Source organism: Somniosus microcephalus, chromosome 13, assembly GCF_052327205.1.
Source record: "Somniosus microcephalus isolate GS21.2 chromosome 13, FLI_Smic_1.0, whole genome shotgun sequence".
In the NCBI taxonomy this organism is placed as follows: domain Eukaryota; kingdom Metazoa; phylum Chordata; class Chondrichthyes; order Squaliformes; family Somniosidae; genus Somniosus; species Somniosus microcephalus.
In genome coordinates, this window is record NC_140999.1 from 31,300,444 (window position 1) to 31,327,792 (window position 27,349).

A 27,349-nucleotide genomic window follows, 5' to 3' on the forward strand; every position below is an offset into this window, starting at 1 on the left:
ACCAGCACTCAGGTAAGTGGCTGGAAGGGGGTTTCAGGATGGCCTTGAGGCTTCCCGCGCAGGCCTCTGGATAAAATAGCAGTCAGGGCCTCGATGATGTAATTGGAGCTTGATCGGCTTATTTAAAGAAGGACCCCCACCTGCTCAGAAGAACAGGTTAAGTTCAAATGGGACCTCGATGGGCAAGTCCCATGGCAGGGTTAAAATTGCCCTTTTGTGTTCATCTGAAAAACTTTCAAAATTCAACCTGTTTATTTTTGTTTGGCAAAGGAAAAAAAATGTTGTTTGGAAAAGGAAAAACATGAGGAAATATCCTGAGAAAAATAAATAGAATTTGAAAACAATGATTAATAGAAAATGTAATAAAATTAAGTATAGGTACCAATACTGAATTTATCTCACTATCTGTCTGACTATGTTATCTTTCTGAATTAAAGATTGCTAACATATGTGAAATTTGACTTAAAAAAATATCAGTCTACAGCTTGTTTTCAAATTATTTAGGGAAACTCAGAAATCCTTTTACACCATAAAGAGATATATCCTTCCATTTGCTGGGCATTCTACGCATGCTCACACTGTAGCATCTGCCTTTAGTTACCAGAGTAATAGTTCAGGGAAAAATCGTCAGTTGCAAACCAAGTTTTTGACCCCCACAAGCAAAAACAGCAGTAAAGTTATTCAAAGACACGCAAGACAATTTTATAGACAAGTTCAATCATGTTATTATGAAATATGTAAATGTTATGTCTTTTATTATTTTCCAAATGTTATTTTGGACATTAGATTTTTCAGTTCAGAAGAAGAAAGATGGTGGGTGGAAAGACTGAGATTTCTTTAAGCAATTTGTTTGGTTGAGTTTCAGGATTGGTAGTTTTTTTTTGTGCGTCTGCGTAGTTACAGGTGAGTCAGGATAGTTAGAGTTGTAATTTACTGTCTTTAATTCAGCCAATCAAAAAGTGTGAAGGCAGAGCGCATGGCCATGAGGAAATGTGTACTGTTGTGCCAATTTTTAATATATGGCAGATTGACACAGATATAAATGTTAACAAACCGTTTGCTTCTGCATAGGGGAACTTACAGGGTTACGGACAAAAAGTGGAAATGTGGGACTAAGCCTGACTGCTCTTTCAAAGAGCCAGCACAGGCACAATGGGCTGAAAGGCCTCCTTCTGTGCTGTAAGTTTCTATAATTGGAATTATTTATTTAATATTTCAGGTTTGCAATGCAACAAACTAAAAGAGATTTATTTTCCCTGTTCTTTGAAAAATAATTCTAATGACAAGTATTTTCAGATAGAATTTCAATAAAAATGAACACAGATTCAAAATGCATACTTATTAGTCTGCAGCTTTATACAGTCAGGAAATGAAAACTCCATAATATGTTGAAATTAGTGAATGATGCTTTTATTTCTCAAAAGTATTTCCCTCTTCTGATAGAATTCTATCTCAATTTCACATATGTGCAAAGTTAAGATTATGCATCCAGGTGCAGTAACCCTGCAACAAGAAATGCTGAACTTGAGTGGAAGAAGAGAAACTGAACAGCACAGGGCACTAGCTCTGTGCCAAAGGAGAGTTTCTATTTGCAAGTTGACAATTCAATTCAATTCAATTTTATTTGTCATATATGCAGCAAACGTGTGTACTGCACAATGAAACGTTGATTTTTAATGAGTCCTCCCAACATTGGAATAAATATGGCATAACAATGATAAAAATACTATTAGAAATACAGTAATAATAAATAAAACAACAGTAATAAATAATAATAAATTATTCGTTCATGAGTCTTATGGCCTGGGGGTAGAAGCTGTTTCGAAGCCTGCTGGTACGAGACCGTATACTTCGATATCTCTTCCCGGATGGGAGCAGGGCGAAGAGGTAGTGGCTGGGGTGGCTCGCGTCTTTGATGATTCTCAGGGCCTTCCCCCAGCACCTCTCGGGGTAGATATCCTGCACAGCAGGTAGTTTAATTCCTATAGTATGTTGTGCAGCTTTCACCACCATCTGTAGAGCCTTGCGGTCTATGGCGGTGCAGGTGCCATACCAGGTAGTGATGCAGCCGGACAGGATACTCTCGATGGTGCACCGTACAATGGACATCACACAAGACAATTGGACCTAAAATGGACCTATTGCAAAGAGTGTGCTGGGAACTCACATCATCTTTATGATAACTGATCTTATTACAGAAGACACTAACACTGTTTTTTGCATTTAGACTCCATCATGTCCTCATGGACAATAATCAGTTAGCATGGGACACTAAAATGTGACACCTGATAGTCGTCCAATGCACCTGAACTAGTGTCAACAGAGTGATATCAAAATGCAGTTACTGTGTTCTGTACAATGGATTTTAATAACAATGCTTTAATTGTTTGTCTGTCATCACTTGCAGTTATTCATATTCTGTTTAAAAACTTAATTTGAATGAGAGCTACACAGTAATTAAAATCTTGCCCACTGGTCAGCATGTGAGATAATCATTCACTTTTTGTTTCTATCCAGCAATTCGGTTGAATTCTCTTATGATTGGTTAACAAAGTTTTAACAAAGTTTTAACAAGTACATTTAATACCAATTTCCATGGACAAATTTAGCATGGGGGAAAGACTAAGTTGTAATACCAATTAATGAAAAGTTTGTTGGCGCTTTCTAACAAACGTACTCACCAGTTTACTCTCATCTACTTTTTTGTAAAGGTAATGCTACTTAACTGGTATAAAGTTACTTGATATTTCCAATCAGTATTCCACTGCTGTAAGTTCAAAACCCAGCATTGCAGCATCCCAGGATTCTGTTTCCTCTGTACTTTGATCTTCACTTCTATTTGATTTTGATCTGTTTGCCAGAAGAATTTATAATTCCATAGTTACAGTCAGAATCTCTCGCAAAAACAGTGACTGCAAAAACGTGGAGCTTTGTCAGTACTGTAATTATGTAATTACTAGGTTTTTTGTAAAATCCCCCATCTAACTGATCAGCATAGACACTGGTTCAAATGGTCTGTGCTAATTTGGTGCACAATTGTCTAGCAGAAGTGAAATGGTCTGACTCAAATTCAGGGAAGTACCAGTAATATCAGGTCAGAGTCTGTCTACTTGTGTCTGGCCAGTCCTCACCAGAAGCAACTCCCCTCCCACAGTAAGGAAAGTTTCATATGATATTAAACTTATTCAATTATTGACATAAATTCCTATCGTTTTGATTTTTTGAAAGTCTAGCACATAGCTAGTAATTTGGTACAATGTTTATACCGCAGGATGGATGAAATCCGGTAAACAGTTGACTATTCCAAGTGATACAGTATCCACAATCTCTGGTAGCGGTCACTGGAATTCAATGCGGAGACCACCGAATATACACAAGCTTCCCGTTATATTCAGACTTAGCCGCCAATTAAGTGTTAAAGTACGGTTGAGAATTGAAACAGTCACATAGTTCATGACCGTATCTCTGCTGGGCTCTAACAGCATATAAATAAATAAGTTATAGAAATACATAATCTAGACTATTTAACATACTTACATATGATTTTGTACACGTATTTTTAAAATTTGAATCCACGGTACAGTTTGCCAAAAGCTTTTATAAATGTGTCAGTTATTTTAAAATTTTTCCAAGTTACAGAATCGACCTTACCTAGTTACCGTACTGTGGTGTTAAGCAGGGATTCTTTTACTGAAACTCTAGAGATTCCCTGATACTGTAAAGCTTTCTGACTGGAATCATTCAGACGGTAAGGTTACTAACTACAAACATACACACAAAAAATAACGACAAATAGTTTTTATAGTGGCAACATTCCTAAATTGCAACCTGCAGGCGCTTGTTGCTTTGTGTAATATAAATTGCCGGTGACCTGAAATAAACACAGAACAGCAACTCATTTCTGATTAAAATTGCGCAGTGTTGCAACACATCTTTTCAGAGAACCGCTGGGTGTGTGTGAGAGAGAGCAGAGAAGACCCAGAAAATTGCAGGCAAAGTCCCTGGGAAAAAAAATGGCAACACGGTAGTCAACTCTCCACTCTAAGGGTGCCCACACTCGGGTCCCATGGCTGGCGGATTAACCTGCCAGTAATAAAGCTTCAACAAAACTAGACAGCACGTTTGCGCTCGGCTGCAGACCCCCGGGAGAAAGCAAGGATTGCCAGCAGACAGGAATAAATTATTCACCGAGATATCTGCCGCTTCGAGACAGGGCGCGAGGTAGTAAGTTGCACCAGAAAGAAAAAGTTTTCGATCAAGGCAGACTTTCCCCACACTCCTCTCGCAGCTGGAACCCGACATTTTATTTCGTGGGTTAGAGTTTAGGAGAAAACCCAAAGGAAATAAATTCAGCGTTTATGCTAAAAAAAAAACCTAAGAACATATTTATCGAGCAAGTGTTAATTGTATTGTTTTATAATGTAATTACCCGTAAATACAATAGCTGTACTAATAAGTTACTGGAAGATATATGGCATTGAAACATAACTGAAGTTTGGATTAAAGTATGTGTTTGTTACGTGTCTATGCGTTTAGTTGTTCACTTCTGTTTCAAGTATTTACGCTCAATACAAGCTGTTTGTCTAGCGTGCTTGGGAGGATACCTAGGAAATTTACAGCCTTAACCAAATTCATCCCTTTAATCCTCCACAGCAAATGTCACAGGAGGAGCACGGCGAACAGTTAGGTTTTCTGCCTCTTTCGCCGGCCCTGATTCACAGTGGTCCACATTCAATGCAACCGAGGCGATTTCCAAGCACCGTGAATGAGTAAAAGGAGTTTGGAAACAAAAACAGCAAATACTGGAAACACTCGGCAGGTCAGTGAACAACTGTGGAGGGTGCAGGCAAGTTAAGATTCAGGTGTGGCAATGACGAAACACTGATGGCACGGTAACACCTCCCCCCATCCCCAATACACCCATGTCCTCAAAATATCTCCACTCATAAACCTTCACCCCGATATACTTCTGCCCCATATACCTCCTTTACAGCACACTGCCACTCCATTCCTGTCCAGTGCTAACATGGGAGAGGGGCAGTAAATTTGGCCCAAATATTCTAACTATAGCTTAACCAATGATTTATATGTTTAGTATTACCTCTTTGCTTTTTACTATGTATCCTTGTTTATAACATCTAGGATCCTTTACATATACATTTTTACAGCTTTATCAACTTGTCCTCTCACTTCTAAAGATTTATGTATCTAAACTAAGTCTTTCTGCGTCTCTACTTTTAAAGTTTTATTACTTACTGTATATGTTCTCTTATTATTCTTCCTCTCAAGATGTATCACCTCACATTTCACTTGGTTAAATTTCAACTGACATCTATCTGCCCAATTTACTAACCTGTCTATATCCTCTTTAAGTTGCTTACATCCTTTTCACAGTTAACCATGCTCTCTCTTCTCATGTCATCTGCAAACTTTTATATTGTGCCCTTTTACCAAGACCGGACCATATTTTCCATTAAAAATTTATTAAGACGAGCAATGGTGGAAACACTGACCCCCATTACATCTCTCCAGTCTGAACAATATTCATTAACTCTCTGCTTTCTAACCTTTAACCAACTTCCTATCCATGCCGTCACATTCCCTTTAATGCCATTTGCTTTAATTTGATCAACAAGCCTCCCATGTAGCACCTTATCAAATGCCTTTTGAAAATCCATATACACAACATCCATTGCATTTCATTCATTAATAAACTCCATTATTTTCTCAAAGAACGTGATAAATTTGTTAGGCATGTCTTGCCTTTTCCAAATCCATGCTTGCTGTCCTTAATTAACACATAACTTTTTAGTTGAGTATCAATTTTATCCAGTATAATGCCCTGTAGAAGCTCACCAACTACAATTGTTAAAGTGCTTAGTCAGTAGTTAACTGATGTATCCCTTTTTGAACAAAAGGCTTGAATGAAGGAACTATTATAGCGCCTTTCACAACCTCAGGGCATCTCAAATGAAGTACTTTTGAAGTGTAGTCGTTGTTTTAATGTAAGGAAACATGGCAGCCAATTTACAGACAGAAAGTTCCCACAAACAGAAATTATATAAATGGCCAATGAAACTGTTTTAATAATGTTGGTTATGGGATAGATGTTGGCCCAGACACACACAGAATTCCCCTGCTCTTCTTTGAATAGTACCATAGGAACTATTAGGTCCATCTGAGAGGGAAGATGGGGAAGTGTTACATTGGCAACCCGTCAGTTCTTTGTCAATCTCCATATCTAAGGCTGTTTGAAAGATTGTGGTCAGAGCCTCTGCTATTTCCTCTCTGACTTCCCTCAGCATTCTAGAATGCATGCCATCAGGACCTGGTGCTTTTTTCACTTTGACTTCCACCAATTTCTTCAGTACAACTTCCTTTTCTATAATTATCCTATCCAAGTGCTCCAGCTCCTTCTCTTGTGTCCTTTCATCCCCCTACCACACACTTCTGTGAAAACTGAGGCAAAGTACTCCTTTAATATATCTGACACTCATTCCTACTCCATAAGAGGATTTCTTTTTCATTTCTCATTGGCTCTACCCTTTAACTATTCTTTATTTTTATGTATGTTTATAAAATCCTTTACTATTTTCTTTTTAGGTTACCTGTCATCTTCCATCATACCCTCTTTAAACTGTTCTAATCTTTTGTTTACCCTTTATATTTTCTATCTTTGGGTCGATTTTTCTTTTGTGTTCGAAGCCTTAGATTTGTCAAAGGCCCTCTCATTTTAATGTTAATATCTCTATTCATCCTAGGAACTCCAGCTTTTGCTGCATCATCTTTACTTCTGGTGGAACTATGACTAGTCTGTACCCCAATCACCTCCTTTCTGATCGTTTCCCATGGTTTGTACACTGTCTAATTTGCCAGTTTTTCTTTCCAGTTTAAATGAGCTTTTTTTTTTCCTTTTCATTTAATTGAAATAGGCTTTTTTTCAAGTCAAGAACCTTTATCTCTGACTGCTCCCGCTCCTTTTCAGCTTTTATAACAAACCTAAATTACGTTATGGTCACTGTTTCCCAGATACTCCCCCACTCTTACCGTACCTACTTATGCTAATTCATTTAGAAACATAGAAACATAGAAGATAGGAGCAGGAGTAGGCCATTCGGCCCCTCGCGCCTGCTCCGCCATTTAATGAGATCATGGCTGATCATCCAAATTCAGTACCCTGTCCCTGCTTTCTCCCCATATCCCTTGATCCCTTTAGCCTTAAGAAATATATCTAACTCCTTCTTGAATATATTTAATGAATTGGCCTCAACTACCTTTTGTGGTAGAGAATTCCACAGGTTCACCACTCTCTGGGTGAAGAAATTCCTCCTCATCTCAGTCCTAAATGGCTTACCCCTTATATTTAGACTGTGACCCCTGGTTCTGGACTCCCCTGCCATCAGGAACATCCTTCCTGCATCTAGTCTGTCTAGATTTCCTAGAACTAGTTCCAGCACAGCCTCTTTCCTCGTTAGACTAAAAATGTAACAATCTAGAAAGCAGTCCTAGACACACTGTAGAAACTGCTTCCCTTCTTTGCCACTTACATTACTCTTATGCCAGTTTATCTTTGGATAAGTAATGCCATCTATCTATTATTATATGTGTACTGCTGCTGCCTTTTTCTCTAAATTGTCTACATACGTCTTCCTCTATCATCTTTCCTCTGTTCAGCAGTCTATTATATACTTCCAATAGACTAACAATTCCCTTCATATTCCTTAATTCTAAGCAAATAGATTCATCTTTTACACCATGCTCTACATCATCCCTGTGTTGTAATGAAATCTTTGATTAACTCTGCCACACCCCTCTTTTTTCCTATTCTATCCTTCCTGAATATTTTATAACCATTACTGTTCAGCTCCCAGTCTTGCCCTAACCTAGGTCATCTCCGTCAATGCTATTATGCTCAACTTTCAATAGTAATTTGTGCCTCTAGCTCACCAATTTTATTCACAATACTTTGTGCATTTATGCAGATGCAACTCGCACCACCTTGTCCATTTGGAAATCTTACTTGTTTTAATCCATTTATTTTTCCTACACTCATTGTCCCTTTTCCTTTCCTTTCTGCTTCCTTACCTTATTCTTTAAAATCTATATTTAACTTAAGATTTTATCCTGATTTTCTTCTCAAGACAGTACCTGCTGACTAATTTCATTGAATGGCCAATTTTAATTGCTCTCGTTGCATTTTTCTGCACCCCTGCCCTATTAGTTTAAACCCTCCCCACAGCACTAATTACTCTGCTAGCAAGGACATCAGTTCCAGGCTTGCTCAGCTGAAGCCCATTCATCCTGTCTAGGCCATTCTCATCTCAGAACTGGCCCCAGTGTCCTTGGAATATGATTCCTTCCCTTCTCACAATCTCTCCAGGCATACACTATTTTGCTATTCCTGTATTCTCTAGCAGATGGTACTGGGAATAATTCTAAAATTACTACCCTTGAGGAGCTGCTCATCACGCTGATATACAACTATGGCACTGATATGCTTTCATCACACTGATAGACATTCAACCCTGGTACAGCTTCATGACATGCAAACATCTTCATCCCAATACCCCTTCAGTCCACTGATACACCTTCAGCCCTAATACACTTTCATCCAATTACACTTTCATCCCTGTTGCACCTTTAGCCCACTGATATTTTCAGCCCACTGATACAGCTTCACCCCGACATACCAATACCAAAATAGTCCCTTGATACACCTCTGCCCCTACTAATACACATTTTGTGCAGCAAAATGCCTCCACCCCCCCTCCCCATCCCCACAAATACATCCACCTGACTGATAAACAATGAAACACCTGCCCTCCATTGTCATGTATTGATGTATAAAAATGGTTAGGAGTTATTGCCATCTGGTGGTGGAAACTAATAAGTTTTTAATCAAGGGAGGATGCATTGTTTTGACCAGAACGTCTGAGGTGATTGGTCCTGGTAGAAAAGCTTGTGCAATAGAGAAAAAAATCTTCTTGTTGTTCAGAACTTGTGTGCAAAATTTAAATAGTCCACATGGTTTTTACTGAAGTATTACAGCAACAACGAGAACGGTAATAAAGAGCAGAGTACAGCCCTGGTGGACATATTGGGGTAAAAATCCATCTTGGGTGGTAGTGCAAAACAGACGGTATCACGTTGGCCACCTGTTATACACTCAGATATCCAGCTCTATTGAAGTCAATACGCTAGGGGTAGGGTAGGGTAGCGTAGTGGTTATGTTACTGGACTAGTAATCCGAGGACGTGAGTTCCAAATCCCATTATGGCAGCTGGGTGATTTAAATTCAGTTAATTAAATTTTTAAAAATCTGGAATAAAAAGCTAGTATCATGAAACTACTGGATTGTCGTAAAAACCCATCTGGTTCACTAATGTCCTGTAGGGAAGGAAATCTGCTGTCCTTACCTGGTCTGGCCTATATGTGACTCCAGACCCATAGCAATGTAACTGACTTCTCTTATGCAACTCTTAACTGCCCTCTGTGATCCAAGGCGATAGCTCTCCACCATCTTCTCAAGGGCAATTAGGAATGGGCAATAAATGCTGGCCTTGCCAGCGACGCCCGTATCCCATGAACAAATAAAAAAAACAGAATATCGGGCAGGACATAAAACAGGTGGCTGATGTGATACCGACCGTTTTGTGCTCCTCTTTTGTTAAACCAATAAAAAATACATTAAACAGATACACTAACAAAAAACCCAGAAACAAGACTTAACCCATTAAATTAAAGATTGGTTGTTTAAACCAATTATGCACTCCAGTCCCCGCGGCGCCCACCGGTCACGAAAGAGCTCGAGCTCGCCGGCGGACACCGCGTGCTCCATCTCCAGTGCTACCACCCTAAAACAAATTTCTACCTCATTGTTTTCAGATGATCAGGCACAGGTAAAATGTCATACATTTGTAAGATTGTCAAATGTGATGTAGGTAAAGCAAGGGTTTATTGCAAATACTCATTAACAAGGGAAAGAAGGTCAGTGTTTTCTCATTGGCTATCGGGCCCCAGTCTTATGGGCTATTAACAAAAGTGTCCACCGAGGAACCAGAGAAAACGCTTTTGAACTTTTGAACAAATGGCTCAGATTTTTGTGAAGAAACTATGATACCTGTATGAGGAAACCACTGCACCCAATCAGTAATGATTTTCTTTTTGCATGGCATGAACACTCTGTGATAGAAACTGGAGAACTGGCCCATTGCTTTTGTTTCCCAGATGTTAATGAGTAGTGAAAAATATATGCATTGAAAAGAAAGCTCTTCCTGTTATTATTAGGAGCGGAAAATCTCCCAATATATATATACAGTCAGAAATTCACTTTACTCACCATCACAAAGCATTAATGGCTATTTTGGGATCCAGGTCAGCTTTGGTTTGCTTCTCAAGACGCCTGTCTTATTTCAGTATTACTACAGATGGCCAATTTTGTGAAGGGAACAAATTATTTCTGAAGATGGATTGGCATAACCTCAGATTATGTAATACAAAGATTAAAGCAGGAAAAATGAGTTCCATGAAATAGGTACTCATAACCTTTTGTAAGGATGGTTAAACAGAAATAAAAACATTTTCAAAGCAAGTTACAAACAATTTTTTTTACTTTGCATACATTCAGACGAGTGTATCAGGCTAACTTATAAGAGAGAAGCATTTACTGGGAATTCCAGATTAATCAATGTGCAGAATCATGTACACTAAACAGACACACAGCGGGATGGGAAGTACTGATACTGCTGAGCTGATGGCTTTTGATCTGCAAAAAATTCAAAATTGTTTGAAAAAATTAATTTGCCCACAGTGAACACTGTAACTGTGGTACAGAACGTATTCGATACAGCACAGTGAATTCCCTGCTGATGTGCAAGCTATTATTTCTCATTTAAACTGCCGCTTTGATTAAAATTCATTTTATTTCTCCCGTCTTCCTAGCATAGAATGTAATCTCACACAGCAAGATTCAGCAGCCATGATGTAGCGGATCAGAGAAAATATGGTCTGTAATGACAGTTTAAAAACTTCAATGACAAAAATTAAACCTGAAAGCTTAGCAATTGCCAAATGTATAAGAGACTTATTAGAATTACCTATTTTTTTAAGGCCTTTAAGGCCAACGTTGCTGCTATTCTTCACAAGGAAATTGGTTCCCTTCCCTAATACTATCCTATTGGGTATGGTCACCAAATGATTGTGGTACTGGTACTGGACTAGCAGTCCATAGGTTGAAAGTTTAAATTTCAACACAGCTAGCTGTGAAATTGAATTTTTAAAAGTCTGGTCATTTGTGGGCTGCCCTGTCTGGTCTGGCTCACTTCTGGCTCCAGTCCTACACTATGTGTTGACTCTTAATGTCCTCTAGGCAACTAGGGATGGACAATAAATACGGTGTTGCCCACATCTGAAGGACATATAAAAGAACTACTGCTGCTGTTCATAAGGTACTTTTATCTGTCAGAAATTCAGCACCAGCACCAAAGTATACCTAGTGATGGAATTTGAGAGATATCCAAACTATGACACATGACACTCCTTACTTCTTACCCAAATGTTATTAATTGCAAGTCTACCTTCATTTACACTTGATCCAGTTGCAACTATGTTCTTTGTTGTGAAGTATTTACAGGTAGCAGGAACTGAGCTAAAGGTAGCTATGTAATCTTAGGGTTCAAATGATTGACAAGGTGGTTGTGACCTCCCCTGAGCCCCTTGATTGGGATACAGATTTGTAATTCACTCTCTGGTATCCATAACTCTGCAAAATGTGAACAAAATGGCTTACACAGCAATTTATTGTAATTATTTGAACAGACGGATGCAAAAACTGAGCAGACTTCTCTTTTCTCCAATCATTTCTCCTCAACTTAATGAAAGTAGAGTATATATAAGTATATACAAAGTACTTAAGTAACACCTACAATGGATTCGAATGAAAATTTTTTATGCCACGTGGTGACATGCCGGATTTGTTAACTATAGCACACATAAAACAATGTGTAGCTTTTAGCAAAAAAAACTCCACAAAGCAATGCTAACTGGCAGTAAAGTATTAGTGTGTTAGTAATCAATACATTGGCCCAGAATTTGTGGTTGGGATGACAGTGAACTGGCAGCGTTTGCCCTCATTCCATCTTTGAAATTGACCGCAACTTTGGGATTTGGCGCATGCGGAAATCCTGAAGTTGTGATCTGTCATTGACAGCACTGACACAGGCTGCATTGTGTCCCCCCCCTCCCGCCCCCCACAGAGCTGGCAATCAGTGTAATCACCCAAATCAGGGAAACTGACCAAAACTTCGGCTCTTCCACAGTAAGTTCACTGTTAATTTTCCCACTAAAAGTTAGACACAAAGGGTTTAGGAGTAACTGGGGTTTTTACAGCATTATTACTGCTAAACAAATGTTAAGGGCCAGGAAAACTCATTTTAATTTTGTGTAGTGTGAAATTTGTCCATTTTAATAAAAATTAATTTAAGAAACTTTTCAAAAAGGTATTTTACTTTTTTTTAAAGTTTGTCCATCTTTATTTCAGGTTTGCCTTTTCCCCTTGTGAGAACCCCAATCTTACTTTTGCTCTCTAACATTTTTAAAAAGTTAGAATTTTAAGAGCTTACTCACTTCCTTGTTTGCTGTCTGTGAGAATTCTGCGTTTTGATTGGCTGCTTAGACAGCCTGTTGCCATCACAGCAGTTCGAACAAGGGGATCCCCACTAGAGTTTGTTGATTTGAACTGAAGGTCGGAAAACCCAAAGTTCTCAACACCGGGATTGCGAGCTCCTTGTGCGAAGCGTACTTCGGGGCTAGCAGGGAACACCTTCGCTTTGCCACTGACTGCAAATTCCAGGCCAATATATTGAATAAGTAAATAGTGATATTTTGTGTAAAGTCTCTGTGGTCTCAACAAATACTAAGGCCACGATTTTGCCGGCGCTCAGAGGCAGGTCAGAGGTTAAAGTCCTATTGATTGAGGCGGGTCCCAAACCGCCCTCCAAACAGCTTTCCCAAGTGTCTGGTCCCCGATTTGCAAATGAACCCAACACCTAGTGGCGGGAAACAGATTAAAGGCAATTACCTGCCTATTAACAGGTACTTGTCAGCAGTTTTCAGCCTGTTTTTCAATTTTCCCATATCTGGGTCGGGTTTCCCGACATCCAGACACCACGCTAGGTAAGTGTGGTGTGTTGTGAGTCTGGTGTAATGTATGTGAAAAGATGACAGCTGCAGAAGTGGTGTGAAGGATGCAATGTCGCACATGGTGAGTTTCAGAGCAAAGAAAATGTTGGTTACTGCATTTTTAAAACATATACAGATTTCTTTAGCTTACAAGTTTTTTAATCCAACTATATGTCCAGTGCCACCTCATTGGGACAACCTCTCTCACCAGTGACAGATCGCTTCTGTAATCTCAACTGCAGCTGCCATCTATTCCAGCATATGGAGGGAGTCATTGGAGAGTTCACCTTTGTGCAGTGATTGTCAGTGTTTTCAGCACCTCAATGCTGTCAAACACTGAGAAATCACCTGTCAATATAAAATTGTGCATGGTCCCTTTAAGGAAACTGGCAGATGACGCATCATCAAATGACATCATCAGACCCGCTTCCCGTTAATTGGCCATTAAGCCCGCAAGGCAGGGCGGGCTTAACAAGGCAAATCAAGGGAAAATCACATCTGTGGAGCGGAGGCAGCTGGGGGTGGGACTGGACCCTGGAAACCAGCTGACTCGCACCCATCCCGACACCGAACGCAAAATCAGTCCAGTTTTTCACTAATATAATTCCACTGAAGTATTCAAGGTAATTCTCCGAAAGATTAGACAATAGAGATTAGGGACTACTGTTAACACGTTTGTACAATATTACTCTTTCTCCCGCCACTGAAATAACAAACTGATTTAAGTGTTCATCCACGAATATCACCTTATTTAATCTCAGGAAATTATAAATAAAATAGAAAAACTTATGTTGCTATGAGTTGATTAGCAAAAATGATGCAATTTGTGCTTTTTTCCAAATTTATGTCACAGCTTTAGAAAGGACACATGCATGGTGCTGGGAGACCTAAAGGAGGAGAAAATAAATAAAAAATAATGCTAAATTGTACTAATTTGTTTTTAAAGGGCAGCATATGTGCAGTTTCAAACACTGAAACCCATGGCATAATGCAATGAGACAAAATTTACAGAACAAGCTTATTTTTCTTTAGATCATAAATAAAAGGCTTCAAGCTCACATTTACTGATCTTCAATATTTGTATCATTGCTGACTCCTACTGGACAGAAGGTGCATCAGAACAAAATTGAACTGGTTTCCACCTACCATACAATTCTTGGGTTTCTCCAAATTGTACGATTTTGTCACACCTTTGTAATGATTGAGTAATGTCTACATATTATCCCTGCACATTCGTTTCAATAACTATTCATGCCTGCTATGCATAATTCATCCACAAGTGGCACTACGGTAGAGAGCCATAAACCTGTCTCAGACAATTTCCCAAATCTATAATTCTGCTGACAGTTCATAAAGTTTAATTTCTGTTAAACGTCATTTTAAAAATCTTCTCTCCTTAAACTTTCCTTAAAACTATCGGCTGCATTAAAATCACTCCCCACCGTGAAGACTCCCAATTCCACCACACAATGGGTTTTTTCTATGATTTTTCTTTAGTCGCGGCTTGCTGATGCTCTTCACTGCCATGCTGCTCTGCCCTGGTTTAGCTGTGCTCCATGATGCCAAGTTCCCACCTGCTCCAGCTTCTCCTTCAGTTACAGGACAACTCCTACCATTTATGAGGCCTCTTGCTGCTCGAGTTTCCCGCCCCTCTTAGTTCTACTTCTACTTCATCTAGAGGTCCAGTCAATGTGTTCTGCCATCTCCAAGGCTTCCTGACACCTGATCCCACGAAGGACTACAACACCTCAGAAGAACGGCTCCCCACTCCAACTACTCATGAGTCCTGTCCTGCTGGTGCTTCCTGCTGCCATGTGTCCCCTTTGACTTCTAACTTTGAAAATAGCTGTTACTCTTCACCCTCAGTCTGTACTGTAGTTTCCCTCTTTCAAACACTCCTTTACTGTACGCACCTTCTGTCTCTTATCAATGGCCTTCTGTTCTTAACATCCCTGATGGGCCTGGGTTACAATATTTGAGGGAAATTTGGCTCCTATCATAAAAAGTTGGTTGTCAGATAAAAAGCAAAAGAATTAAGGTCAATGGGTATTGCTCAACTTGAAGAAGGTTTGGAAGTGCTGTCCTGAAGGAGGGGGAGGGGTCAGTGCCGGTTTCACTTTAGTACTAGATGAATTAGACTTTGGCATTGCGAAGATGCTATTGAAATTTGCTGATGCTACAAAAATAGAGGGCTTGGCAAACAGTGAAGAGGACATAAACAGGGTAATGCAATGGTCAGACAGGCGGCAGATGCAATTTAATACAGAAAAATATAAGATAATGCATTTTGGGAGGGGACAAAGGATTGGAAGCATAAACTCAGCGGAAAATTAATGAAGTGTCTATGCCTGTATCCATCACCAAAATCAATGAACTAGTTATTTAACTCATTGTTAATGAACCTTACTGTGCGCAAATTGATTGCCACATTTCTCTGCAAATAATAGTGACTACACTTCAAAAGTAATTTATAAAGTGCTTTGGGATAGCTTGAGCATGAGACAGGTGCTATATAAATGGAAATCTTTCTTCTTAGGATGTGCATCCTCCCTCCACACTCCAACTGCTGTCATTTGCTTCCACCTGACTGCACCCTCTCCAGCCCTTCCTTAGCCTCACCTTTTCTTTCAATCCCCCTTGTTGCAGTACCCTCTCCTAAACCTATCCCCAGCCCGATATATGGTGGTCCATTTCTTCCTGTTTACCTTGGGCCTTGTACAAGACAAGAGAGAGTCAATATCTGTTGAGTACATCAGTAAAATAACATGCACAAGAGCTACAGAGATACTAGAGATGTACAAAGGAAAGAACAGGCAAAGGCGAGGAGAAAGGGAGAGAGAATAAGAAAGGGAATCAGTGATTCAGACACCACAATGAGAAAACTGCGTGAGATCCAAACAGATGGGGGAGAAGAGAAAGGGAGTGAGAGAGAACGACAGACAGACAGAGTGACACAAAAAGAATTAGAGTAGTAAGGAAGCAGCAAAATAGTTATAGGAGACCTATATTTTTTCTTGTCCGTGAGCAATGTCACAGGAGATCAACTATATTCCAAAAACAGAAAAAAGCTGGAAGTACACAGTAAATCAATCAGCATCTGCTGAGAGAGCACACAGTCAATGTTTTAGGCTTGTTCACTCCTTCAGAACAAGCATATTAATAGAAGCAGAAAAGGGGGGAGGATACTAACGAACAAACACACACAGGAAGGAAATCTGAATGAAGTGATAGTTGGTAACAGATCATCTTCGTCAAGTAATGGGAAGAAACATTAACGGAATTAAGGATATTAGAGAAACAAGGAATGTGTGAATGGCTACGGCCCAAGGAAAAAACAAAACAATGAGAACAATGGAAACACAGAAAACTTGTCGATCAGATTTGAAATCAAAACAGAAGATGTTGGCAAAGTACAATGGGTCCACCAGCTACAAAAAGAGAAAGATCAACAGGCGGGTTGTAGGACCCCTCCCACTTTCCCCCCCACCCCGCTCCACCTTCTCCACCAAAGGTCTGAGTATGTACCAAGTTCTGCAGCACTATACCATTATTCAAGTTTGGAGAGAAGTTCTATATGAAAAACACCAGTTTCTCTACTCCATGTAACTAAAGTCTTTTATCCCTGCTACCATTCTCGTAAATCTCCTCTGCACCCTCTCCAAGGCCTTGACCTCCTTCCTAAAGTGTAATGCCCAGAATTGGCCACAATACTCCAGCTGGGGCCTAAGCCTTGTTTTACAAAGGCTGAGCATAACTTTCTTGCTTTTGTACTCTATTCCTCTGTTAATAAACCCAAGTATCCCATATGCCTTTCTAACCGCCTGTAGAAGTAGAACTGATTCAGAGTCAATTCTTCAGAACAAGTTGAATTTTCTTGGACAAAACGTATTTGAGTTTCTGGACTTGTCATCACTTCACTAATAGGTGTGGGTGCGTGCATCATAGACAGCACTACTGGGAGGACCGTCCCAGCAGGATACCTCTATTCCAGAGAGGCACCTTGATCCTTCATTACTGGGTCAGTCTGTCCAATGTGGCTGAAGAGCAAAACTTTGGTTGCTGGCTGCTCTAGTAATGAGATACTGCTGGCCGTTGCTCCCTCTCAGACTGATTACTGTTGGAATACGGCATTGTGGACCCCACTTAACGACAAGCACGCCTGCTAGGCGGAACTGGTGGGAGTTTCCAGGGGAGCCTGGCATCCCGACAGACCAACTTCCAACTGTGAAAATAGTGAGCAGCAGCTTCACATCAATCACTACTGTGTAGCCAATCTCCCACAATATGTGGTTGTACATCTATAATGTGTGATGAATAGCAAAATGGATTCTTATTGCGCACCTACACAAAAGACTATTTCAGTTTCCGCAGCACTGATAACCGAACACAAGCTTTTTCTTCTTTCTTATGAGTTGTGCCACTGTAATGGAGAGAGCAGATTGTTGCAACACTCTACCTGATAACAACCTGTCCCCATGCACAGTTTACACCATTAACAGCACAGATTTTGAAAGTTAACTGAAGTAAAATAGAAAATAGTTATTTGTACACATGGCATTCCTTCGGAGTCTGCTTCTGTAGCCTGAAAGACCAGCAGAGTATTTGCAGAACTCAAGCAGCCAGAAGGGATTTAAAGAAAAAAGGAAAAAAAATTAATAAAGGAAAAGGCCGCTTAATTCATCAGTGGCGTACTGTTAGATGTCAGTGCAATACAAAAACTCACCATGCAGTGAAATAATGACACCGAGAAGCATTGAGGTTGTTTCCTTCAACCTCTTCGCGATCGGTAATTTATGTCTTCTGTGATATAGCAAGCAGATGCTATTGTGGGTGCGAAATGACTAACAACCCGAGTTGTCAGGACAGGCAAATAACAGCTGGTGGGGGAAAAGGTGAGGGGTGGCAACAGGAGACTAAAGATAAATGGTCAGCATTCACCCATCATTCAGCCCAACATTCTGCAATTCAGTAATCTACAGATTTGTAAACAGATTCTATATTTCACTACTGCACCTACATGAATAATATACATTAGTTATATAGATAGTTATCTGCAGCTATATATAAGGATCCTTTAGAACCATTGGCTGATAATATGATCCTTGCTGCCTGTAGAACTGTGCTGGCTGAGAGCGGAATGCTAGAGAGTGTCACCTATTATACAGTGCTGTAAAATGTGACCTGGACGTACCTCAGGTGCTTGCAAGCCATTTGTGTACCAAGATCCTTAAAGGCCCAATTCCAATGCAAATGAGGTGAGGCGACTATAATGCAATTCACGCACCTGAATAGCGCTGTACAGGCTAAGCACCTGTATAAAACGGCTGCTGCAAGGGAATCCACCTCCATTCAGTTGTGTCCTTGCCCTGTCTCTAGTGCACCTGTTTGTAAGTCACGGGGGTGAGATTGATCTTGGGCAGCAGTGCAAAATGCTCGATAGCGAATCGGCATCACATTTTACACCCCACTCAATCTTTTCTATTGATTTCCATGGAAAAGGAAACCAGGCAGTGTGTAAAACATGCAAGATTCATGAATATAGTATCATTTCTCCCCAACTACCTTAAACTGCCTTATACAAAAGAACTCTCTGGATATATTTCAGGATCAGATAAACCAACTTTAATTAACCCTTACAGTGCTTGATGCAAGTGTGTTTTGTTCCTGTGTACAGTGCATCAATAGGGGAGCTATGCCTGAGAAGGACCTTGGCCAGTGGGCCGCCAGAGCAGATGGCCATGGATGACCTTGTTCTCCACAGTGGTCTGCAGTTTCGTCAGGTGGTCATGCAGCACTGTACAGAGGTGGGCCGAGGACCCCTCCGTAGAGTAAACACAGCCAACAATGGGCATCCAGCAATTAAATCATTCTCCTTCTTACACTAAATGCTTTCACCAGCATGAGCACCAGATGCCACGGTGCTACACATTCTCAGGTAACTAAAAAAACAAGTAAAAACTACTATAAAGAGCCTTGGTGTGAAATAAGTAGCTGACTTTAGCGCTGGCTTTGAAGTGCTGGCTACCTTTCCCATGGATTTATATTGATTTGATATGTTCAATAGCAGTTTAGTGAACAAGAGCACCTATGAATTTATGGACTTTACATCATAATGCAGTTAATTAAAGCAATAAAATGCCAAACTATGGCCTTTAAAAATAGGTTAGATCATATTGTCTGAAACGAAGAAGTTGAAAGGCTTGTAATATGGTGCTCTACACACACCAGCCCTTTCAATGGATTATTTTAGCCCATTATCACTTGGATCTTTTAACCACTGTTCCTAAAACGTCTCCTTCCTCCAAGAAAGTAAAACCTCTTGGGGGGAAAAATTCAGTTGGTTTGCGCCTCCCGTTAGTGCCTTAAGAGGGCACTAATGGGGCACAAAGCAACTAGCGCCCGTGCGCGGCGATGTTTGCGCCGCTCACGAAATTAACTAGACATTTTGTGGCGGCGCTAAACACTACCGCCACGATCTCCTGCGCCGGCAGATCGTGACGTCAGTCAAGCGTGCAACGCCCCGCTAGCACCCCGGACCGGATATTGAGTGGTGCCCCCTGTCTTACCGCCTGCCGCTAGCAACGACAGGTTGAGGGGAGCATTTTGCAGTCAGGAAGGGACTGGGGGAGCGCTATTTAAAGGCGACCGCTTCCTGCCTTTTTTTGTTGGTGACATTTTTGCACCACGCATTCTGAGAGAGAGACTTCTGGAGAGATTCAACACTGTGTGAAGGAGTTTTGGGTACTGAGCAGCACTTTGCAGGTTCATTTTGATTTGCCCTTGTTTCGATTTAGAAGAGATAGTGGGGGCTGCATTCTGAGCTCTTTCCCTGGGCCTCTCCATTGTTCTTTCCAGCAGATTTGATGTACAGGTCTCTCCAGGCCGAGATTCAAGGCTGCAATGAGCAGGATGTGGATGGAGAGCAAGATCGGCCCTCCCCTTTAAGAACTGGCCGGTGCCATTGTGTCTGTGTTCCATTGCTGACTGACATCACATGAGCTCCGCCAGCGCTCTAAGGGAACATAGAAACATAGAAGATAGGAGCAGGAGTAGGCCATTCGGCCCCTCATGGCTGATCATCCAAATTCAGTACCCGGTCCCTGCTTTCTCCCCATACTCCTTGATCCCTTTAGCCTTAAGAAATATAACCAACTCCTTCTTGAATATATTTAATGAGCTGGCCTCCACTGCCTTCTGTGGTAGAGAGTTCCACAGGTTCACCACTCTCTGGGTGAAGAAATTCCTCCTCATTTCTGTCCTAAATGGCCTACCCTTTATCCTTAGATTGTGTCCCCTGGTTCTGGACTCCCCGACCATCGGGAACATCCTTCCTGCATCTAGTCTGTCCAGTCCTGTCAGAATTTTATAAGTTTCAATGAGATCACCTCTCATTCTTCTAAACTCCAGCGAGTACAAGCCCAATCGACCCAATCTCTCCTCATACATCATTCCTGCCATCCCAGGTATCAGCCTGGTGAATCTTCGCTGAACTCCTTCCATGGCAAGAACATCCTTCCTCAGATAAGGCAACCAAAACTGCACACAATACTCAAGATGTGGTCTCACCAAGGCCCTGTACAACTGCAGCAAGACATCCTTGTTCCTGTACTCAAACCCTCTCGCTACGAAGGCCAACATACCATTTGCCTTCTTAACCGCCTGCTGCACCTGCATGCTTACCTTCAGCGACTGGTGCACAAGGACACCCAGGTCTCGTTGCACTTTCCCTTCTCCCAATCTATTGCCATTTAGATAATAATCTGCCTTCCTGTTTTTGCCACCAAAGTTGACAACCTCACATTTATCCACGTTATATTGCATCTGCCATGTTTCTGCCCAATCACCCAACATGTCCAAATCATCCTGGAGTTTCTCAACATCCTCCTCACAGCACACACGCCCACCCAGCTTTGTGTCGTCTGCAAATTTGGAGATATTACATCTAGTTCCCTTGTCTAGGTCATTAATATATATTGTGAATAGCTGGGGTCCAAGGACCGATCCCTGCAGTACCCCACTAGTCACTGCCTGCCACTCGGAAAAGGACCCGTTTATTCCAACTCTTTGCTTTCTGTCTGCCAACCAGTTCTCTATCCAAGTCAATACCTTGCCCCCAATCCCATGTGCCTTAACTTTACACGCTAGTCTCTTATGCGGGACCTTATCGAAGGCCTTCTGAAAGTCCAGATACACCACATCCACTGGTTCTCCCTTATCTATTTTACCAGTTACATCCTCAAAAAATTCCAGTAGATTAGTCAAGCATGATTTACCTTTTGTAAATCCATGTTGACTTTGTCCGATCCTGTCACTGTTTTCGAAGTGCTCTGCTATTACGTATATCTTTTATAATGGACTCTAGCATTTTCCCCACTACCGATGTCAGGCTTACCGGTCTGTAATTCCCCATTTTCTCTCTACCACCTTTTTTGAATAGTGGGGTAACATTAGCTACCCTCCAATCCATGGGTACTGTTCCAAATTCCATCGAATGTTGGAAGATGATCAGCAATGCATCTACTATTTCTAGGGCCACTTCCTTAAGTACCCTAGGATGTAGATTATCAGGCCCTGGGGATTTATCGGCCTTCAATCCCATCAATTTCCCTAACACCATTTCCCTACAAATACTGATTTCTTTCAGTTCCTCCCTTTCATCAGACCCTATGTTCCCCAGCATCTCTGGGAGGTTATTTGTGTCCTCCTTTGTGAAGACAGAAACAAAATATGTATTTAGTTGATCTGCCATTTCTTTGTTCCCCATTATAAATTCCCCTGATTCTGACTGCAAGGGACCTACGCTTGACTTCACCAATCTTTTTCTCTTCCTATACCTATAAAAGCTTTTACAGTCAGTTTTTATGTTCCCTGCAGCCTACTCTCATATTCTATTTTCCCCTTCTTAATTAATCCTTTTGTCCTCCTTTGTTGAATCCTAAATTGCTCCCAATCCTCAGGATTATTGCTCCTTGGCCTCGGCCTTTGCGTCTTAAGACAGGTGTGAAGCGTCTGATTTAGCACTCCAATCACCTCCAGGGGCGATAAAAGCCAAGTTTGCAGTCGGAGGCGATAATTAGCGCCAGGCGCTAATCTTTGCGCCCGGCCGATAATCGCGCCCCAAACAGGGCAATACTGAATTTTTCCCCCCTTATACCCTGTAGATGTGGTTTAAATGTGGTGGACTATTTATTGACTCCTGAAATCGCACAGTGCATTATGGGATGCATGTCATATTTGCAATCAGCGACAACAGCCTTTTAACCTTGGCTTTGTTGCATCAATCACAGTTATTTAATATTTGCTGCAAAGTCCGTTTCATGAAACATGCCATAATTAAAATATTAAATTGTTTTCATATATTTTATGTTTTACAGTGTGAACCAACTGACATGTGACCACAATACAATTGTAAAAACTTTGTCACAAGGAATGCCCCACTGTTCTGCAATGGTAATTTCTTACAGAATACAACTGTTATGTTGTTTCAATTTTTCAAAAATAACCTTATCAGAATTCGGAAGATCAGCCAACACATTGCACGAACAAGCTACAGTACATGATGAAACTCCGAGCTTAATGAAGGAATGAACTACCAAGTGATGTTACGCACATAACATAGCTTTAGATCAACAAATACAGTATACCTTGTGGCATCATTCTATCATTGTTCCTATATCAGTTGTTATTTTATCATCAGCATCCAGTAGAAGACAGTTTAAATATAATAATATTCCATACCAGTATTCCTACTTTTTATTAATTTCAAAAATGCCTAGATATTGAATTTAAAGAGTGACGAGTGTGACTGAGCCCAACCGCGCAGGGATGCCAGAACTGTAATGTATGTACCTTTAAGGGGGAGAACTACTTTTTACAGCTCCTGTATCCTGTAGTACCGGCAGTGACCACACCTGTATATAAACCCTGAGTAGTGACCTGTACAGTCAATTGCAGTTTGAACCAAGTTGAGTAAATACCTGTTGTACCGTTCTCTGCAGTCCTTTTCTTATTACTACACGGACATAACAGTGGCGACGAGCAGATTCGAACCTACCTGCAACTCTGCATCACCTCCCAGGGATTCGCTCCTGGAGAACAGTGGAAGAAGGTCGAGTCCAGAAGCACGGGCGTCGACCACGGGCAACCGCCCAGTCATCCAGCGGAGATTTGAGCATCACAGGGGAGGCTGTCGAGAGCCAGGCTTGGCTTTCCAGTCACGGTGGTCCAGCAAAATGGGCTGGCAACAGGTACTGCGCAGACCCTTCCCGGACAGCGACGGGCTAGAGCCCGACCGAGCGGCACAGAAAAAGGCCGAGCAGCATCGACGGGGGAGAGAGAGAGGGCAGAGCGCACAGGGCGCAGCCGGTGTTCAGGACCGAGTGGCGTCAACGGGGGGGAGAGACGAGAGAGAGCAGAGCGCAGCCGGTGGTCAAGGGCCGAGCAGCGTCAACGGGGGAGAGAGGCGCGCAGGAAAACACGAGGTGCTGCCACTGCCACGAGGACCGCAGAGAGCGGCATTGGCAGCAGCGCAGGAGACGCCATTTTAAGCCGCAGCGGGGAAGAAAGGAAAGCGCAGGAGACGCCATTTTAAGCTGCAGCGGGGAAGAAAGGAAAGCGCGGGAGACGCCATTTTAAGCCAGTCTAACCACACCCAAAAATGCCGAAGAGTGGCAGTATCACAGCATTCGACAATGAAGTTGAAGATTGGACGATATATGTCGAACGCATAGAAGTATACTGCAAGGCGAATGAAGTGCCAGATGACAAGAAAGCGCTGGTATTGTTGAATTCAATGGCTGCAAAAACATATGGCTTACTACGAAACCTAGTAACCCCAGAGAAGCCAGTAGAAAAGGATTTTGAAAACATAGTGTCAATCCTACAGGACCACTTAAACCCCACACCGCTGCTGATAGCAGAAAGATTTAAGTTTCACAAAAGGAACCAGCATAAAGATGAAAGTAATGCTGAGTATTTAACGGAACTGTGCAAGCTATTGAAACACTGCCAGTTTGGAACGGGACTAGCAGATACTTTAAGGGACAAGTTTGTGTGTGGGCTTCAAAGAGAAGGAACTCAGAAACGGCTTCTATCAGAAAAGGATCTTATGCTAGACAAGGCTTTCAGCATTGCAGTATCACACGAAGCAGCAGCACGGGGCGCTGCAGAGATACAACGGAGACCGCAAGAATATGGCACAAATGAAATGTCATACGGAACAGTGAAGTGCTAGCGCTGCGGCAGAACAACACACGACCATAATGATTGCTGGTTCAAGGACAAAGTGTGCAGACAGTGTGGAAAAGTAGGACACATAGCAAGAGTCTGCAGGTCGGGAAAGAAAACCAGCAGCAAGAAATCTCCACAGGAGAAGTACAAGAAGGTACATAAGGTGACGGAGAGTAGTTCAGACGACCAGAAGAGTGATACAGACTCCGGAAGCAAGGAGCTGGGTTGTCTGAAACTACAAAATGTGATCAAAACGGAGGATCACCAAACTATCTGGGTCACGCTCAAGATAGCAGGAGTCCAAGTGAAAATGGAATTGGACACAGGATCAGCCCTAACAGTCATAAACCGAAGGGACTACAAGCGGCTATTCTCACATATACCCTTGAGAGATACAAAGATTGTCTTGAAGACGTACACGGGGCAAAAAATCTACCCCAAAGGAAAAATAAGGGTGAACGTTATATATAACGGCAAGGAAACACCAAAAATGGACCTATATGTATTGCCAGATGGAGGACCACCACTACTAGGACGTGAATGGATCCGGAAGATACAGCTAGATTGGCATTCCATACAAGCACTAACTGTAGATGCCAAAAAGGATGACGACGTCACACCTGGACGACTGTCAAAAATGCTACCTGACGCACAAGAAGTGTTCCAGCAGGGACTCGGAACACTAAAAGGCATAACAGCGACGATCAAAATAGAGGAAAATGCAAGCCCAAAGTTTTTTAAGACCAGACCGGTACCTTATGTGATCCGCCCAGCCGTCGAAGCAGAGCTGGAAGGTTTGGAACGTTCAGGTGTACTGTCCAAAGTGGACTGGAGCGAGTGGGCTACACCCATCGTTCCTGTAATGAAGAGGTCGTTGAGTAATACGCCTGGGGAACCAAAGAAGGTTCGCATCTGTGGGGACTTTAAGGTGACAGTGAACCCAATCCTTCACACTGTACAATATCCGCTTCTGCGGATTGAAGATATTTTTGCCTCGCTATCTGGAGGGAAACGCTTCACTAAGATTGATCTGGCCCAGGCGTACCTGCAAATGGAGGTAGAAGAAGCCTCGAAACAGTACCTCACGATCAACACTCATAAAGGTCTCTACCAATACAACCGGCTGGCGTTCGGGGTAGGATCAGCTCCGGCTATTTGGCAAAGGGCAATGGAACAAGTCCTGCAAGGGATTCCAGGGACCCAGTGTTATTTGGACGACATCCTGGTCACGGGCGAAAATGACAGTGATCACCTCGCCAACCTGGAGCAGGTGCTCACTAAATTGAAGGAATATGGGCTCCGAGCTAATCGCCACAAATGCGAGTTTTTCCAGAAGCAGATCTCGTATTGTGGCCACGTTATTGATAAAGAGGGGTTACATAAGTCCCCTGAAAAGATTGAGGCAGTAGTCACGGCTCCAGCACCGGAAAATGTGTCACAACTGAGGTCGTTCCTCGGGCTGGTGAACTACTAACATAAGTTCTTGCCGAATTTGTCTACCGTACTACACCCACTGAACACCCTACTGTAAACGGGGGTACCATGGAAGTGGAGTGACGAATGTAAACGAGCTTTCCAGAAGAGCAAAGCATTGATCACATCAAAAGAGGTGTTGGCTCATTTCAACCCAGTACTACCAATTCGGTTGGCATGTGATGCTTCACCCTATGGCATTGGAGCGGTGCTGTCGCACAAATTCCCGGACGGCTCAGAGAGGCCAGTAGCCTTTGCGTCTCAGTCACTAACCTCAGCCGAGCGTAACTACGCCCAGATTGACAGGGAGGCCCTCAGCCTAGTGTGGGGAGTGAAAAAGTTCAATCACTATCTGCACGGGCAGAAGTTCACCTTGCTGACTGACCACCAACCACTTGTCTCCATCTTTAATCCAAAGAAGGGCGTTCTGGTGATGACTGTGCAACGGCTACAAAGATGGTCCCTTTTTCTAGGGGCGCACCAATATGAAATTGAGTATAAGGGCACGAAACAGCATGGAAACGCTGATGGGCTATCACGCCTGCCACTGCCTACTGCGGAGGAAGCACCAGCAGTGGATCCTGTCGAAGTATTTCATTCGACTATAATTGAATGCTTGCCAGTAACTAACGCTGGTATAGAGAAGGAGACCCGAAATGACCCGACACTGTCTCGGGTATATGATTTGACGGTGAAGGGATGGCTAGCACATGGCGACTCACTGTTGCCAGCATTCTCACCCAGAAGAGAACAGCTGTCAGTATGCCAGGGGACCTTGATGTGTGGACCCCGAGTGGTAATTCCACCCAAGTTAAGGGAGAGAGTGCTCAATGAGCTTCACGAAGGTCATCTGGGAGGGGTGAAAATGAAAAGCCTTGCTAGGGCTTATGTGTGGTGGCCGGGGATCGATCAGCAAATCGAGGACCTGACAAAGAGCTGCTCAGGATGCCAGAAGGTCCAAAATGCACCACCACATGCCCCTCTACACCCATGGGAGTTGTAGTGTATGTAAGCGTTCCACCTTTAAGAGAACTATTTTAAGGGTTGCACTACTTTATCTTGGCTGCTGTATACTGTAATACCGGTGGTGACCACACCGGTATATAAGTGCTGTGTAATGATTTATTGGGCAGTTCCGCCCTGACCTTCGATTAGTAAAGACTTGTTAAATTTTACTCTTGTGGTCTGTGTAGTAATTCTCAATATAACACACAGACTTAACAGTGGCGACGAGTACGATCTTACCCTGTGGCAGAGATACATCCATGGCAGTTTAACAGGCGTCGAGAGGAGGCATCCGTCCTCATCATTCTGCTGAGAAAAGACTCAGGTCTGCAGAGCAAAGGAAGAATTCTGACACGAAGCCTTCCATCAGCAACAGGCAGTGATCATCCCTTCTATCACGGTGGTGGGTAAGCCGATCAGCGACGAGCAGCAAGTCGGCCACGTTGACTGTGAGTAGGGGAGA

At 42.1% G+C, this 27,349-nt stretch overlaps 1 long non-coding RNA gene across 4 annotated transcripts; it reads left to right on the forward strand.

Moving 5' to 3' along the window:
• The first annotated feature begins 3,897 nt into the window (after nt 1–3,897).
• Nucleotides 3,898–23,385, forward strand: LOC147108187 (uncharacterized). Of its 4 annotated transcripts, none has more exons than XR_015080540.1 (5): nt 3,898–4,224; nt 4,654–4,819; nt 10,942–11,005; nt 18,854–19,114; nt 22,554–23,384. It is a non-coding gene; the product is annotated as an uncharacterized LOC147108187 (long non-coding RNA). The 4 variants fall into 4 exon arrangements; XR_015080541.1 differs by having other exon boundaries at nt 3,898–4,221; XR_015080542.1 differs by lacking the exon at nt 3,898–4,224 and adding an exon at nt 4,231–4,505 and having other exon boundaries at nt 22,554–23,385.
• The last annotated feature ends 3,964 nt before the right edge of the window (nt 23,386–27,349 follow it).